General features: G+C 38.0%; 1 protein-coding gene across 1 annotated transcript in view; it reads right to left on the bottom strand.

The window, feature by feature from the left end:
• The window catches only part of GTDC1 (glycosyltransferase like domain containing 1), a 433,716-nt gene that overhangs the window by 163,823 nt on the left and 253,942 nt on the right, over positions 1-15,951 (bottom strand). The gene's annotated exons all lie outside the window — the stretch shown is intronic.

Here is a 15,951-nt window from a genome sequence, read left to right as displayed (position 1 = left end):
AAAGCTCTGGCTCAGCTAGGCCCCAAAAGGAGAGCATGGTATAGCACTCTAAACAGCCTCCTGCATTCATTTATTGTTCAGTTCACAGTCTCTGAATACAACACAATTCTCCAACAGAGTCAGCTTTCATAATTCAGCAGTACAAAGTCTGCAAACACATGTAACCTAGATCCATATTTCCCAGTGACAGCATATGATAGCAGAATGTGAAGTATTAATGCTGGTGTCACTACAGTCCTACACTCTACTGCACTTTAAGAGAAAGCAGCTGCTGAGATGAAATGTGTGCCAACTGTCTGAAGACAGAAACATAAGAAACATTCCTTCTGTTACAAAGGGAGAGACACACACAAACAGACTTGCTTTTAACAAGCACAAAGTTTTTTACTTTTGCCTCTTACATTTCTCAAAAACCCTCACCAATTCTGCGGAAGCAGCAAGATACACATTTAAGAACATCCTGACTTCCTCCACATGAAAGGAACTTGGGAAGGTGACTACAAATATGCATCCACAAGGCAAAGAGAGGAAAAAGTACCTTCTGCGATAAACACTCTATACCAATGAGTTCACACACTTGTGGAAACAGAATCGCTACCTATGTAACCGATAACCTGGATCAGCAAGGCATTTTCATACTAACAACATATGGTCCTCAGGTCTTTCAAAATGCTTCCTTTGGCACTTTCATAAAATCATTATCTCGAAATAATCATCTGAAATCTCTGTTCTAACACATTCACGTAGAAACCAGACTGTCTCTTTCTTAACTAGGAACATGGGAGGTGTGCCACTTTCAGTAAACCACTCACAAGGGGTAAAGTCTACAGATCTGAAAGTGGCGCTTTTCCTTTTCTCTTGACATAAAGATGGGCAATTTGTTGAAGAACCACAGTGTCCTGATATGCATAGGATCCACTCTTGATGTAACAGTACAAAATGAACCGAAGTACTGTTCTGCTATCTTTTAAACACAGCTCTATAACAACAATAAGTGTGTGACATAATCTGAACTGTTTGGTTATATTTCACTTAAAAACTAGTACAACCTCATTGACCCCCTTTATCAAACAATTTATTGTGTATTTGCAGACTGGACAGTGAAACAGAGGAGGTAAAGTATTAATGGTGACACTATTTGGCAGGCTTATAGTGCAGTTCATTCAAAAGGCAATTTTAAAATTGAATGAAGAGGTTTGACTAGGCAATAAAAACAGCCACAATGCCAGTGAACAGTACTTAGGAGGAAAGCCTCTAATTATCCTATTTATAAATCAACAGCAATTTTACTGATGACTTCTTCTCAAAGTTGATTAAAATAACTTCAAAAATTTTTTTTCAAACTAGATCATGTACATTTTATTAAACTATAATTTAAAATATTATTGATTGGTAGAAAATGATAAAAACTTGAGAGCAAGAATGAGACAGCGTTTCTGAAGAGAAACATTCATAGGATGATCTGCAACATAATTATAGCACTGCCCTTGGGGAAGGGGATTTTATTTTATAATGAGAATGTTTACACTGTTATGGGGTTCAATCTATCTGGGAGGGAAGGTTAAACTTCTTTCCATTAAAGACAGCCTTATAATGAAAAGCTCTGAAAGGAGAATGGAGTCTAATATAGTAGACGTAATGGCCTATTAAATGATTCACACACAAAAAATGAATCAAATTCATTGTATCTTACTGCTGTTTTATGACAAAATTGTTGAAAAATAAAACTATTGTCAAGATAATTGCATATTACATAGGCTGTATTACTGTAAGCGGTACTCTTATTGGATGACCTAGAGTCTAATTTTTAGGTACATTAACAGGACATTACATTTTAAATACTTTACATTATTGGAATGTTTTAAAAGAAGCCCACTTTAACTCTGTTGGCAAAATCAATTTAGACTTAAAGTCAGGCTGCAATTGTGCATCACTCTTTTTCAATTAAAAATTTTCCATACCTTCTTTATGATGTCATTCTTACATTTCTGCAACAGATGCTTGTTTATATACCAATTTACCTAACTGCTGCTGTACTGGTATTACACTGTTGTCAATGTAACCCCTCTGTCTAGTTGACATTCCCAGTTCTCCTCTCAAAAAATGTGTATTTTCAAAATAATTTGCCTCTTTAACAACCATCTCTAATTACCAAACAATCCCCTCTATTGAAAAAAAAAAAACAAACAAAATGTTTCTATATTTTTAGAGCATACAATTAAATACACACTTCTGGGAAGAATGATATTAAGAAAGTGGTGGCTCCATGAATAAATTCAAACACAAATTTAAAATATATTTTAGAAGGTATACTTTCAAAACAAGACTATTAATTATGCCCTCTAAGAAGCTGGAAAGAAATCCTTCAGACAAGTTGTACACCATAGCTATTTATTAACTCTAGCCTGAGTGATACATAACATCAGATCCATTTTTAAAGCAATACTGTAATGATGTTAATCAAGCCATATGTATAATCAATCGGCATTGTGATTATGTCTCTGCAAGGTTTCAGAACAGAACCATCAATGCCTCCTAAAGATCAAAATTTAGTTAACTGAATGAAAGAAATCTACCCATTTGAAGGGAAAAAAAGACTAATATATATATATTCAGATTTGTGGGTGAACAAAGCTGAAAGGCAAGAAACACCTGGAGTAACAGGCAAATTTGGCCTTGGAGTACAGAATGAAGCAGGGCAAAGGCTAACAGAGTTCTCCCAAAAGAACACACTGGTCATAGCAAACACCTTCTTCCAACAACACAAGAGAAGACTCTACACATGGACATCACCAGATGGTCAACACCAAAATCAGATTGATTATATTCTTTGAGGCAAACATGGCAAAGCTCTATAAAGTCAGCAAAAACAAGACTGCAAGCTGACTGGGGCTCAGATCATGAACTCCTTATTGCCAAAACAGACTTAAACTGAAGAAGGTGGGAAAAACCACTAGACCATTCAGGTATGACCTCAATCAAATCCCTTATGACTATGCAGTGGAAGTGAGAAATAGATTTAAGGGATTAGATCTGATAGACAGAGTGCCTGATCAACTATGGACGGAGGTCTGTGACATTGTACAGGAGACAGGAATCAAGACCATTCCCAAGAAAAAGAAATGCAAAAAAGCAAAATGGCTGTCTGGGGAGGCCTTACAAATAGCTGTGAAAAGAAGAGAAGCGAAAAGCAAAGGAGAAAAGGAAAGATATAAGCGTCTGAATGCAGAGTTCCAAAGAATAACAAGGAGAGATAAGAAAGCCTTCCTCAGCGATCAATGTAAAGAAATAGAGGAACACAATAGAATGGGAAAGACTAGAGAGCACTTCAAGAAAATTAGAGATACCAAGGGAACACTTAATGCAAAGATGGGCTCAATAAAGGACAGAAATGGTATGGACCTAACAGAAGCAGAAGATATTAAGAAGAGGGGACAGAATACAGAAGAACTGTACAAAAAAGATCTTCATGACCCAGATAATCATGATGGTGTGATCACTCACCTAGAACCAGACATCCTGGAATGTGAAGTCAAGTGGGCCTTAGGAAGCATCACTACAAACAAAGCTAGTGGAGGTGATGGAATTCCAGTTGAGCTATTTCAAATCCTACAAGACAATGCTGCAAAAGTGCTGCACTCAATATGCCAGCAAGTTTGGAAAACTCAGCAGTGGCCACAAGATTGGAAAAGGTCAGTTTTCATTCCAATCCTGAAGAAAGGCAATGCCAAAGAATGCTCAAACTACTACACAATTGCACTCATCCCACACGCTACTAAAGTAGTGCTCAAAATTCTCCAAGCCAGGCTTCAGCAATATGTGAACCGTGAACTTCCAGATGTTCAAGCTAGACTTAGAAAAGGCAGATTTACCAAAGATCAAATTGCCAACATCCACTGGATCATCAAAAAAGCAAGGGAGTTCCAGAAAAGTATCTGTTTCTGCTTTATTGACTATGCCAAAGCCTTTGTCTGTGTGGATCACAATAAACTGTGGAAAATTCTGAAAGATATGGGAATACCAGACCACCTGACCAGCCTCTTGAGAAACCTATATGCAGGTCAGGAAGCAACAGTTAGAACTGGACAAGGAACAACGGACTGGTTCCAAATAGGAAAAGCAGTACATCAAGGCTGTATATTGTCACCCTGCTTATTTAACTTCTACGCAGAGTACATCATGAGAAACGCTGGACTGGAAGAAACACAAGCTGGAATCAAGATTGCAGGGAGAAATATCAATAACCTCAGACATGCAGATGACACCACCCTTAGGGCAGAAAGTGAAGAGGAACTAAAAAGCCTCTTGATGAAAGTCAAAGAGGAAAGTGAGAAAGTTGGCTTAAAGCTCAACATTCAGAAAACTAAGATCATGGCATCTGGTCCCATCACTTTATGGCAAATAGATGGAGAAACAGTGGAAACAGTGTCAGACTTTATTTCTTTGGGCTACAGAATCACTGCAGATGGTGATTGCAGCCATGAAATTAAAAGACGCTTACTCCTTAGAAGGAAAGTTATGACCAACCTATATAGCATATTAAAAAGCAGAGACATTACTTTGCCAAGAAAGGTCCGTCTAGTCAAGGCTAGGTTTTTCCAGTAGTCATGTATGGATGTGAGAGTTGGACTACATAAAGAAAGCTGAGCACAGATGAATTGATGCTTTTGAACTGTGGTGGTGTTGGAGAAGACTCTTGAGAGTCCCTTGAACTGCAAGGAGATTCAACCAGTCCATCCTAAAGGAGATCAGTCCTGGGTGTTCATTGGAAGGACTGATGTTGAAGCTGAAACTCCAATACTTTGGCCACCTGATGCAAAGAGCTGACTCATTTGAAAAGACTCTGATGCTGGGAAAGAGTGAGGGCAGGAGGAGAAGGGGACGACAGAGGATGAGATGGTTGGATGGCATCACAGACTCAATGGACATGGTTTTGAGCAGACTCCAGGAGTTGGTGATGGACAGGGAGGCCAGGCGTGCTGCAGTTCATGGGGTCACAAACAGTCAGACATGACTGAGCGACTGAACTGGAACTGGAACATTTGAACAACTACTTCTTTTTAAATTCATTTTTTATTGAAGGATAATTGCTTTAAAGAAATTTGTTGTTTTCTGTCAAACCTCAACATGAATCAGCCATAGGTGTACATATATCTCCTCCCTTTTGAAACTGCCTCCCATTTACCTCCCCATCCCAGCTCTCTAGGTAGATACAGAGCCACTCTTTGAGTTTCCTGAGCCATACAGCAGATTCCCATTGCCTATCTATTTTACATATGGTAATGTAAGTTTCCATGTTACTCTTTCCATATATCTCATCCTCTCCTCCCCCTCCCCAAATCCATAAGTCTATTCTCTATGTCTGTTTCTTCATTGTTGCTCTGTAAATAAATTCTTCAGTACTATTTTTCTAGATTCTGTATATACGCGTTAGAATATGGTATTTATCTTTTTTTTCTCACTCACTCCACTCTGTATAATAGGTTCTAGGTTCACCCACCTTATTAGAACTGACTCAAATGTGTTCCTTTTTATGGCTGAGTAATATTCCATTGTGTATATGTACCAAAACTTCTTTATCCATTCATCTGATGATGGACATCTAGGTTACTTCCATTCTAGCAACCTAGCTATTGAAAATAGTGCTGCAATCAACAAGGGGATACATGTGTCTCTTTCAATTTTGGTTTCCTCAGGGTATATGCCTAGGAGTGGGATTGCTGGGTCATATGGTGGTTAACTCCTAGTTTCTTAAGGAATCCCCATACCATCTTCCATAGAGGCTGTATCAATTTACATTCCCAATAGTGCAAGAGCATCCCCTTTTCTTCACACCCTCTCCAGCATTTATTGTTTGTAGACCTTTTGATGAGGACCATCCTGACTGGTGTGAGGTGATATCTCATTGTGGTCTTGATTTGCATTTCTCTAATAATGAGTGATGTTGAGCATCTTTTCATGTGTTTGTTAGCCATCTGTATATCTTCTTTGGAGAAATGTCTGTTTAGGTCTTTCCCCCACTTTTTGATTGGGTTGTTTGTTTTTCTGGTATTGAGTTATATGAGCTGCTTGTATATTTTAGAAATTCATCCTTTGTCAGTTGTTTCATTTACTATTATTTTATCCCATCCTGAGGGTTGTCTTTTCACCTTGCTTTTAGTTTCCTTTACTGTGCAAAAGCTTTGAAGTTTAATCTGGTCCTACTTGTTTACCTTTGTTTTTATTTCCATTTCTCTAGGAGGTGGGTCATAGAGGATATTGCTTTGATTCATGTCATCGGGTGTTCTGCCTATATTTTCCTCTAAGAGTTTTATAGTTTCTGGTCTTACATTTAGGTCTTTAATCCATTTTGAGTTTATCTTTGTGTATGGTGTTAGGAGGTATTCTAATTTCATTCTTTTACATGTAGCTGTCCAGGTCTCCCAGCACCATTTATTGAAGAGGCTGTTTTGCCCTACTGTATATTCTTACGGCCTTTATCAAAAATAAGGTACCCATAGATGCATGGGCTTATTTCTGGGCTTTCTATCTTGTTCCACTGGTCTATATTTCTGTTTTTGTCAGTACCATACTGTTTTGATGATTGTACCTTTGTGGTATAATCTGAAGTCAGGAAGGTTGATTCCTCCAGCTCCCTTCTTCTTTCTCAAGACTGCTTTGGCTATTCAGGGTCTTTTGTGTTTCCATATTAATTGTGAAATTTTTTGTTCTAGTTTCATGACAAATACCAATGGTAATTTGAGAGGGATCACATTAAATTTGTAGATTGCATTTGGTAGTAGAGTCATTTTCACAATATTGATTCTTCCTACCCAGGAACATGGAATCTCTCTCCATCTGTTTATGTCATCTTTGATTTCTTTCATTAGTGTTTTATAATTTTCTGTGTACAATTCTTTTGTCTTCTTAGGTAAGTTTATTCCTAGATAATTAATTCTTTTTGTTGCAATGGTGAATGGGATTGATTCCTTAATTTCCCTTTCTGATTTTTCACTGTTAGTAAGTCATTTCTGTGTATTGATTTTCTATCCTGCAACTTTGCTAAATTCACTGATCAGCTCTAGTAATTTTTTGATACTATCTTTAGAGTTTTCTATGTACAGTATCATGTCATCTATAAACAGTGAGAGCTTTACTTCTTATTTTCTGATCTGGATTCCTTTTATTTCTTTATCTTCTCTGATTGCTGCAACTAGGACTTCCAATACTATGTTGAATAATAATGGTAAAAGTGGACACCCTTGTCTTGTTCCTGATCTTAGGGGGAATGCTTTCAGTTTTTCACCATTGAGAATATTGTTTGCTGTAGGCTTATCATATATGACCTTTACTATGCTGAGGTATGCTCCTTTTATGCCCATTTTTGGAATAGTTTTAATCATAAATGGGTATTTAATTTTGTCAAAGGCTTTTTCTGCATCTATTGAGATTATCATATGATTTTTATCTTTCAACTTTTTACTATGGTGTATCACATCAACTGATTTGCGTATGTTGAAGAATCCTTGCATCCCTAGAATAAACCCAACTTAATCATGGTATATGAGCTTTTGGAAGTGTTGCTGAATTCTGTTTGCTAAAATTTTGTTGAGGATTTTTTCATCTATGTTCATCAGTGATATTGGCTTGTAGTTTTCTTTTTTTGTGTTGTCTTTGTCTGGTTTTGGTATCAGGGTGATGGTGGCCTCATAGAATGAATTCGGAAGTGTTCCTTCCTCTTCAATTTTTTGAAAGAGTTTTAGAAGGATAGGCATTAGCTCTTCTCTAAATGTTTGACAGAATTCTCCTCTGAAGCCATCTGGTCCTGGGCTTTTGTTTTTTTTGGGGAGGGTTTTGATCACAGCTTCATTTCAGTGCTTGTAATTGGGTTGTTCATAATTTCTATTTTTTTCTGGTTCAGTCTTGGAAGATAGAACATTTCTAAGAATCTGTCCATTTCTTCCAGGTTATCTATTTTATTGCCATATAGTTGCTCGTAATAGTCTCTTATAATCCTCTGTATTTCTGCATTGTCTATTGTAACCTCTCCTTTTTTGCTTCTAATTTTGTTGATTTGATTCTTCTCTCTTTTTTTCTTGATGAGTCTGGCTAAAGGTTTGTCAATTTTGGAAAAATGACTTTTTGTACATCATCAGTACTTAATTTGAGTTAAATGATGCTGTGATTCTGTTAAAAGAAGCTCAACATTTTTAAAACATTTATCTCTGAATATATATGTGTGTGAAATTCTGACACTGAAGCGTTCATGAGGATCTTGAAGGAAAATTGTCACGTGAAATTAAACACCAGCCAGTATCATCTTTTTATCAATAATAATTTTTGGTTATTACTAAAAATATTTTTGTCCAACATACAAAGAAATTTCTTTTAATCTTACAGCCTCCTATTTGTCAGGGGATTGCCCATCCTTAGCAAATGTTGCACTTTCAAGTTACTGAATTTACAAAATATCTTGCTTTAAAAGGAAAAATGCCTTTATTATACAAAAGCTTTAACTGCTACTATTGTCATTTATGTTGAACATGTGGTTAGCCGTTTGCTCTGACTGAAGTCAGGCTTTCGCTTTCTAAAATTTCCACAGGGGGAAATATTCTCTCCCACAGAAGGGTACCAGGAAAGCTCTGAGCTTTCTAGAGAAGGTATTCTAAAACTCAAGATAAGGCAAAAAAGATGAAGCCAAGATGAATTTAAAAACTACAGAATTGTAATTATGCCTCTGCTTGCCATTAAAAACCACCATTTTAGTTGGAATAAAAGATTTTTTAACCTTTAATATTTTACTGACAAAAAAACACAGTCTAAAAATGTGAGTAAACAAAATTTTTCCTACTACACAGTGCTGCTGAAACTAACTCTCAATTTTTGTGAATAGGAAAAGCTATTTGATTTGAAAGTGAAAAAAGTGAAAGTTGCTCAGGCATGTCCAACTCTTTGCAAAACCATGGACTATACAGTTCATGGAATTCTCCAGGCCAGAATACTGGAGTGGGTAGCCATTCGCTTCTCAAGGGGATTTTCCAACCCAGGGATCAAACCCAGTCTCCCACATTGTAGGCGGAGTCTTTACCAACTGAGCCACCAGGGAAGCCCTATTTGATGTGGGAAGGTATATAAAAAGTACGAAGAAGCTCTGAAATAGGCAATGGTCCTCTTTCCTACAGCCATAGTGGTTGGGATATTCTAACTGGTAAAGAATCCACCTGCCAGTGCAGGAGACTTGGGCTAGATCCCTAGTTTGGGAAGATCCCCTGGAGAAATAAATGATAACCCACTTCAGTATTTTTGCCTGGGAAATCCCATGGACAGGGGAGCCTGCCAGGCTGCAGTCCATGAGACTGCAAAGAGTCGGACATGACTCAGCAATTAAACAACAACAACACCAGGGAAGTCAGATAGTAAGTAGCATTTGCAGAAAACTTTCAGGGGGGCAAACAGAATAGATGTGGACCACTCCTGCAATAAGGAAGCACTCAGGCTCTCCCTCTCTCCCCACCTAATAAGACAGGAAGGAAAAGGCAAGGAGGAGGAGAATAAAGAGAAAGGGAAGCTGCATAAGCAGGACAGGCAAAGGGAAGAGAGGTGAGCTGCGGAGAGCAGGAGAGAGCACAGCCAGGAACAGAAAAAAAGAAAGCTCCAAATGAGAGTCTGGGCTTGTCTCATAGACCACACCCTCACCAAACAATCTATCTGGAGGAAGCCTGGGACACCATAGCAATATTATCCCTGACTGGAGATCTGGGTGTACAGAAAGCCTGTCACTATCGTTTATGGGTAATTTTTAATGTACTTTAAGGATTATTCAAAGGCGGATCTCCAAAACATAACAAAAAGCCTCTTCTGCTGCTATCATATTTCTTTAGGGAAGGAAACTTACCAAAAGAAAAAAAAAAAAAAAAAGAGCAAACATACAAGGGAGCTTAGTGTTGAGCACTTAAAATTTGGGTGCTTTTTTAGAATGCTAAATGCACACAAACATCAGGTAATCTGGCCCAAGTTCAACACTGGACTATCAAAAGCATGAAATTATGTAAAGAAAGATGGTAAATCAAAAGCAAAACAAATACTATCATTGGATAAATCAGTAAGTATTTGCCCTAAATAATTTTATTAAGAAATAAAGTACCAGGATGGGGTGTGCTGCTCTGTCAAGTAGAGGTGGGAAGGTCTGTAACTGGGCTTGCATCCCTCTTCTGCTCTGCAATATTCTTGGTTACAAGGTGGTAGAAACAGAAGTACAAGAAAGGCTGTCTCTATCCATACAGTTAAAACGTTTGATGACTGTAGGTCTAGATATGATTGTAGGCCTACTGATGATATACCACAGGCCCAGAAGTGACTTCGTACAACCATCTCATAACACTGAAGAAGACACTAAGGCTCAGATCAATTGACTTGCTGAGGACACCACAGAGGAAGGAAGTGGCAGAGTTGGGAATCCAGGCCAAGTTTTCTGTCTTCTAGTTACAGGCTTTGTAGATTTCACCACCCAGCCTTTAGCTGCAAAACATTTTCATCTGAATGTTATGTGATGGATGCTCCATATTCCTGAGGGGTTATCATTATTTAAAAGGAATTACACACACACACACAATCTCATATTCCTTAGACTGGAGAAGACTATGTTTGCTTTGGGTTTCCCCATGGCTCAGCAGTAAAAAATCTGCCTGCAATGCAGGAGATGCAGGTTCAGTCCTGGGGTGGGGAAGACCCCCTGGAGGAGGGCATGGAAACCCACTCTGGTATTCTTGATTGGAGATCCCATGGACAGAGGAGCCTGCCAGGCTATAGCCCATATGGTCGCAAAGGTGGGTTAGTCGCTCAGTTGTGTCCAACTCTTTGCGACTCCATGAACTGTAGCCCTTCAGGCTCCTCTATTCATGGGGTTCTCCAGGCAAGAATACTGGAGTGCATTGCTATTCCCTTCTCCAGAGGATCTTCCTGACCCAGGGATCGAACCCAGGTCTCCTGCATTGCAGGCAGATTCTTTACTATCTTAGCTACAGGGAAGATCTTTAAAGGGTCGCAAAGAGTCGGACACAAATAAAGCAACTTAGCATGCACACATGTTTGCCTTTGGTTTTTACAGTGTCTATAAGTATGGACTGTCAAAGAAGGTAGGAATTCTCACTCACCCTCTTTAAACAGGCCAGTGGCTGCCTTACAAAGGAAGCACTAGATAGAAAGAAGTGCAAAATACTGCCTAAACCTTGGGTTTACAAACTAAATGACAAGAATGGCAACACCTGTCCCCGAAGACTCAAATAAGAATGTGGCTGAGGATCAGTGAGTTGCTACAATCAATGTCAGAAGCTTCAAAAGGCTCATTCAGACAAGTCCCTGGTCAGATTCCTGACTCACAGAATCCCTGAGGTCTAGTATAATATTTATTTAAAGACATTAAGTTTGGGGGTAGTTTGTTATGCAGCAATAGATAACCAGAACCGGGTCTTAATTCTCTCAACTGTAAAATTAAGGAAGTGTTACCAGAGTATTATTGTGAGGATTAAATGAGACAGCAAGCAGTGGCTGTAACTGATTCTAAAAAGCTTCCAACACCATCATCAAAACAGTAACAATAACCATAAAAGCTATTTTCAACATTGAAAACACTGCACCTACCCTAGATAGGCATCAAACATGGAAGTTCTCCTTCCAGGCTTGCCACTGGTGAGCTATGTACTTTTAACAAGTCAAAGAACCTCACATCATCCAGCCTTTTTTTCCCCTGGGAGTCAGGCGGCAAACGCAAAATGAGGCAGGTGTAAGACACAGGCTTTATGTGGTCTTTCAAAGAGTCAAAGCACAAATCCTACATATATTCTTTATGTCCATACAGAAATATTATAATCTCTTTAAACACGTGGTCTTCTTAGCTCAGCTTTTATTTACTTTTTGCTTCTGAAAATAATACACATGTCTAGAGAAATATTTTTGTCTTCTAAGAGAATTTCTGAATTGTAAGTAAAATAATAATGCCAGGGCCAAAATAGAGTGGTGGGAACTTGGGTGAATAAGAAAGATATTAATCCAGCCAAGGAGGCAAATGCCACTCATCTCTGGCCAACTTGTGCTATGAGTCATGAGGATCAGTGTTCCTTGATCTTTTGACTTTTGTGAGACTCCAGAAAGGCTCAGCTCATGAGTAACCGGTTGGGACCGCTAGTGTAGCTGGTCTTTCTTCTTGCTTTGTATGGAGCCTTATGCAAATTAGTTACTTTTCAGTCTCATTTTCCTTTCCTGTAAAACTGACAGGTAAAAGTAATAGTGTCTAAAGTCCTTTCAAGTCTAAAATTCTACAGTTTCTTTCATTGCCCTCCCAGGGGAGGGCAGTGGATTTGGAAAATATGCATATGGTATGTCTGTGTATTTATGCATTATTTTATTAAAAAAGAAGTAAAAGTTTGTGTTTTATTACGTGTAAAGAAAGATGATGTATTACATCTGGGGACAGCTACTCTGCCTCTTACCCAACCTCAGATAACCCCTAAACATGATCTTGAAAGATAGAGTTTAAAAACTTGTTTTGATAGCAGCTGAGAGTGTAAGACACACTCTATATTATAGTAACTGGTATGCATATACGTATATACATGTGAATGAAATAAAAGTTTCACAGAGTAATATTTACCCTTGCCAGCTTGAGTGTTCTATAATTTTCAATTTTCTTTCTTTTTCCCTCTGCACGTTGAGACTCATCAAATGCAGTTCAAGTCTCAGTAGTAAACCAGGACCAAGCATGCTCATTTACAAAGGTCATCCTCTCCTCAGAATTTATAATCTGTCCCCTGGATTTCATTTTTGAAATTGTTCTTCAAATATTTAATGTCTCCCCCAACTATATGGTAACTCCCCTTATGGCATGTCTTTCAAAAAAATTTAAAGTACAAAATAAGAAGTGCAAACATACAGTTTCTTCTCTCAGTACCCTATTTTCTAGATAAGAGGTAACACTAAATTATTTATGGAAGGCATACCATTTATAAATAACATCACCTGAATGTTAATTTTCCTCTTCACTAAACCAGGGGTAGCAAAATTTTAGTGTGTGTCAAAAATCAGCTGGAAAATCTGTTAAACATGCATATTCTCAGATTCTACCCCCAGGGTCTGACTCTGTCCGTTCCTGGTAATGTCTAGAAATCCACACTTTTACCATACCCATCTTTTTTATTTTTAAAAATTTTATTGAAGTATATTTATTTTTAAAGTGTGAATTTCTGTAATACAGCAAAGTGATTCAATTATACTCCTTGTCATTTTGATCTTTGTGTCATTTATTCTGGCTATACTGTGAGCTTCTACTCTAACTTACAAAGGTCTAGAACAGGGGGGTCAGCAAAATTTTTCTATTAAGAATGAGATTATAAATATTTTAGGCTTTCAGGCCACAGGATGTCCACCGTAACTATTCAACATTGCTGTTGTTGAGTGAACGTATTCATGAAAGTGATAGTGTCAGTTGCTCAGTCAAGTCCAACTCTTTGTGACCCATGGGCTACAGCCTGCCAGTCTCCTTTGTCCATGGAATTCTCCAGGCAATAATACTGGAGTGGACTGCCATTCTCTTCTCCAGAGGATCTTCCAGATCCAGGGACCAAACCCAGGTCTCCCACATTGCAGGAAGATTCTTTATCATCTGAGCTACCAGGTAGCCAGAGACCATTCATAGAAAATATGTAAATAAGTGGGCATGACTTGTTCTAATAAAGTGTTATTTACAAACCTGTGACTGAGTCCTGGTCATAGTTGGCTAAAACCTGGTCTGGGATATGCACTAAAATTTGGTTTTGTTACCTAAGCATGACAACCAGACCTACTGGTCCTGGTCCTGGGTGCCTTGCCAAGTAGGTTAACAGTTTCAACCCCCAGCGAGGCTCTTTGGAAAACTGTGCTTTCACCCATTAGTGATGTCAACAGGAGTGCTAAATGGCAGGGGAGAAATATGAACTTTTACTTTGATCTTCAAGGCTTACTTTAGAAGGTAAGGACATAAAGAAGTACCATTTCTCTTAAGAGAATCTAAAAGTGGAGTAGCTAGTACCCTTAATTAAGTTACAGAATTCAACTATACATGTACTGCAAGAATCTAGGCAGCAACAACAGTTCCAACAGCCATTCCAATCGACATTCCTCTTTGTAAAACCAAGAGCTGGAAAACTTGAATCAGCCTTTGGTCCAAGAAGCCTCAGTTCCCAGGTGCCTTTTATGCACTGAAGTTTTGAGTAAAAGCCTAGAAGTAAAGATACACTCATTTATTTTCTATGACGCCAACTCTAAACTCAAGCTAGCTATATCTTCAGGTGGTTAAAGAAAACAAAAAATATATCCACAATGGAAAAACAAAAACCAACTAGCTTCGTGAGATTTACTGAATATACAGCCTTAAAGCAATCTCCACTGTTAGCGCTTTTCTATAGCATTTTTCAAAGGTACTTTAAGAAAAATGAGATTTCCAACTCAAACTCACTCACATCAGAACCTAATTTCCCACATAATTTGTGGCTCCACTTGCATTATTTATGGACTGTGAGCACCACACACACTTATGAAGGTTGAGCCCAAATCCCTGTATAGTGTTACTAAAAATTGCCTCAAGAGATATGCCATTTTATTGGTTTCCATGTTGCTAAAAAGAACTATAGCAGAGATGGGTTAAAGAGTTCCTTGTTCTCTCTGCTTTCTTCTCACTGGTTAACATTTTGCTCTTAATATTCTGAGAAGAGGAACAGCCAGGGAGTAGGAATGGGAGAGGGGGTGATGGTGATGATGGAGGTAGAATTGATGGAGAGCCTACTATGCACCAATAATTTGTTATTTCATTAAAACCCAAACAACATGGTATGACAAACATTATGTTTCCCATTTTACAGCCAGGGATCTTAAGTCTGTGAAACTGAGAAAGTTACCTGAGGTTATACAGCCTGGAAGTTGTAGACACTGTATTGGAATTAAGAAATCTCTGATTTCTAAGGCCCTACTCTACATTCCATGCTGACTTTCAAGGAAAACTCAAAGCTACCAAACTACAATAGTGCTCATCTTCAGTAAAAGAGGTACCTGGTTAAAATGGGTTTTGAAACACATCCATATTGGACGTTCAGATTATCAAACATATCAAGATAAGACTGGATTCAAATACTATAGTAACAGTCTTTCAAATGACAGAGTAGAAAGAATGATTTTGGTGCCTCCTAGTTTGTTCCTTTTTTCCTTCTGGAGTCCTTTCACCTTCCCAGACATTCTCTGTCCACAGAGTATATTCCCAGAACTTCCATATCTTTGCTTTCCAGGCAGCATCAGACCATTTTCATCTCTGTATGTTCTAATAAAACCTACACATTTGGGAATTCCCTGGCAGTCCAATGGTTAAGACAGTGCTTTCACTGTCCTGGGTTGGGTTCAATCCCTGGTTGGGAATTTATTAACAAGATCCCTTAAGCCTTGTAGCACAGCCAAAAAAACAAAAACAAATCCATACACATCTGAAACCTTACCATTTAGGTCTGTAGGTGACAAAAGCAGCATAAACTAAAGCTGACTCTTCAGTAAGTTCAATAAATTTGATAAAACTTTAGCCAGATTAAACAGTTAAAAAATAAAGAAACAAAGAACAGCCAAATTACCAATATCAAGAATGAAAGGGGCAGTATTACCTCAGATTCTACACAAATTACAAGGACAAAAAAAAAACTATAACAATCTTATATTGATATATTTAACAACCTAAATAAAATGGACAAATCATTTGAGAGAAACTATCGCAACTTACTCAAGGTGTATTTCAGTATTTAATAGATATTATGTTACTTGAAAAACTAGTATCTATTGAACAAATTGAGTAGGTAGTTAAAAACACTCCAACAAGAAAATCCTAGGCCCAAATGGCTTAACCAACAATTCTACCAAACATTTAAGGAAGAAATGATACCACTCTACATAAATTTTTCTAAA

Source organism: Capricornis sumatraensis, chromosome 3 (genome assembly GCF_032405125.1).
Source record: "Capricornis sumatraensis isolate serow.1 chromosome 3, serow.2, whole genome shotgun sequence".
NCBI lineage: Eukaryota > Metazoa > Chordata > Mammalia > Artiodactyla > Bovidae > Capricornis > Capricornis sumatraensis.
This window is presented reverse-complemented; position numbering and strand designations above follow the sequence as displayed.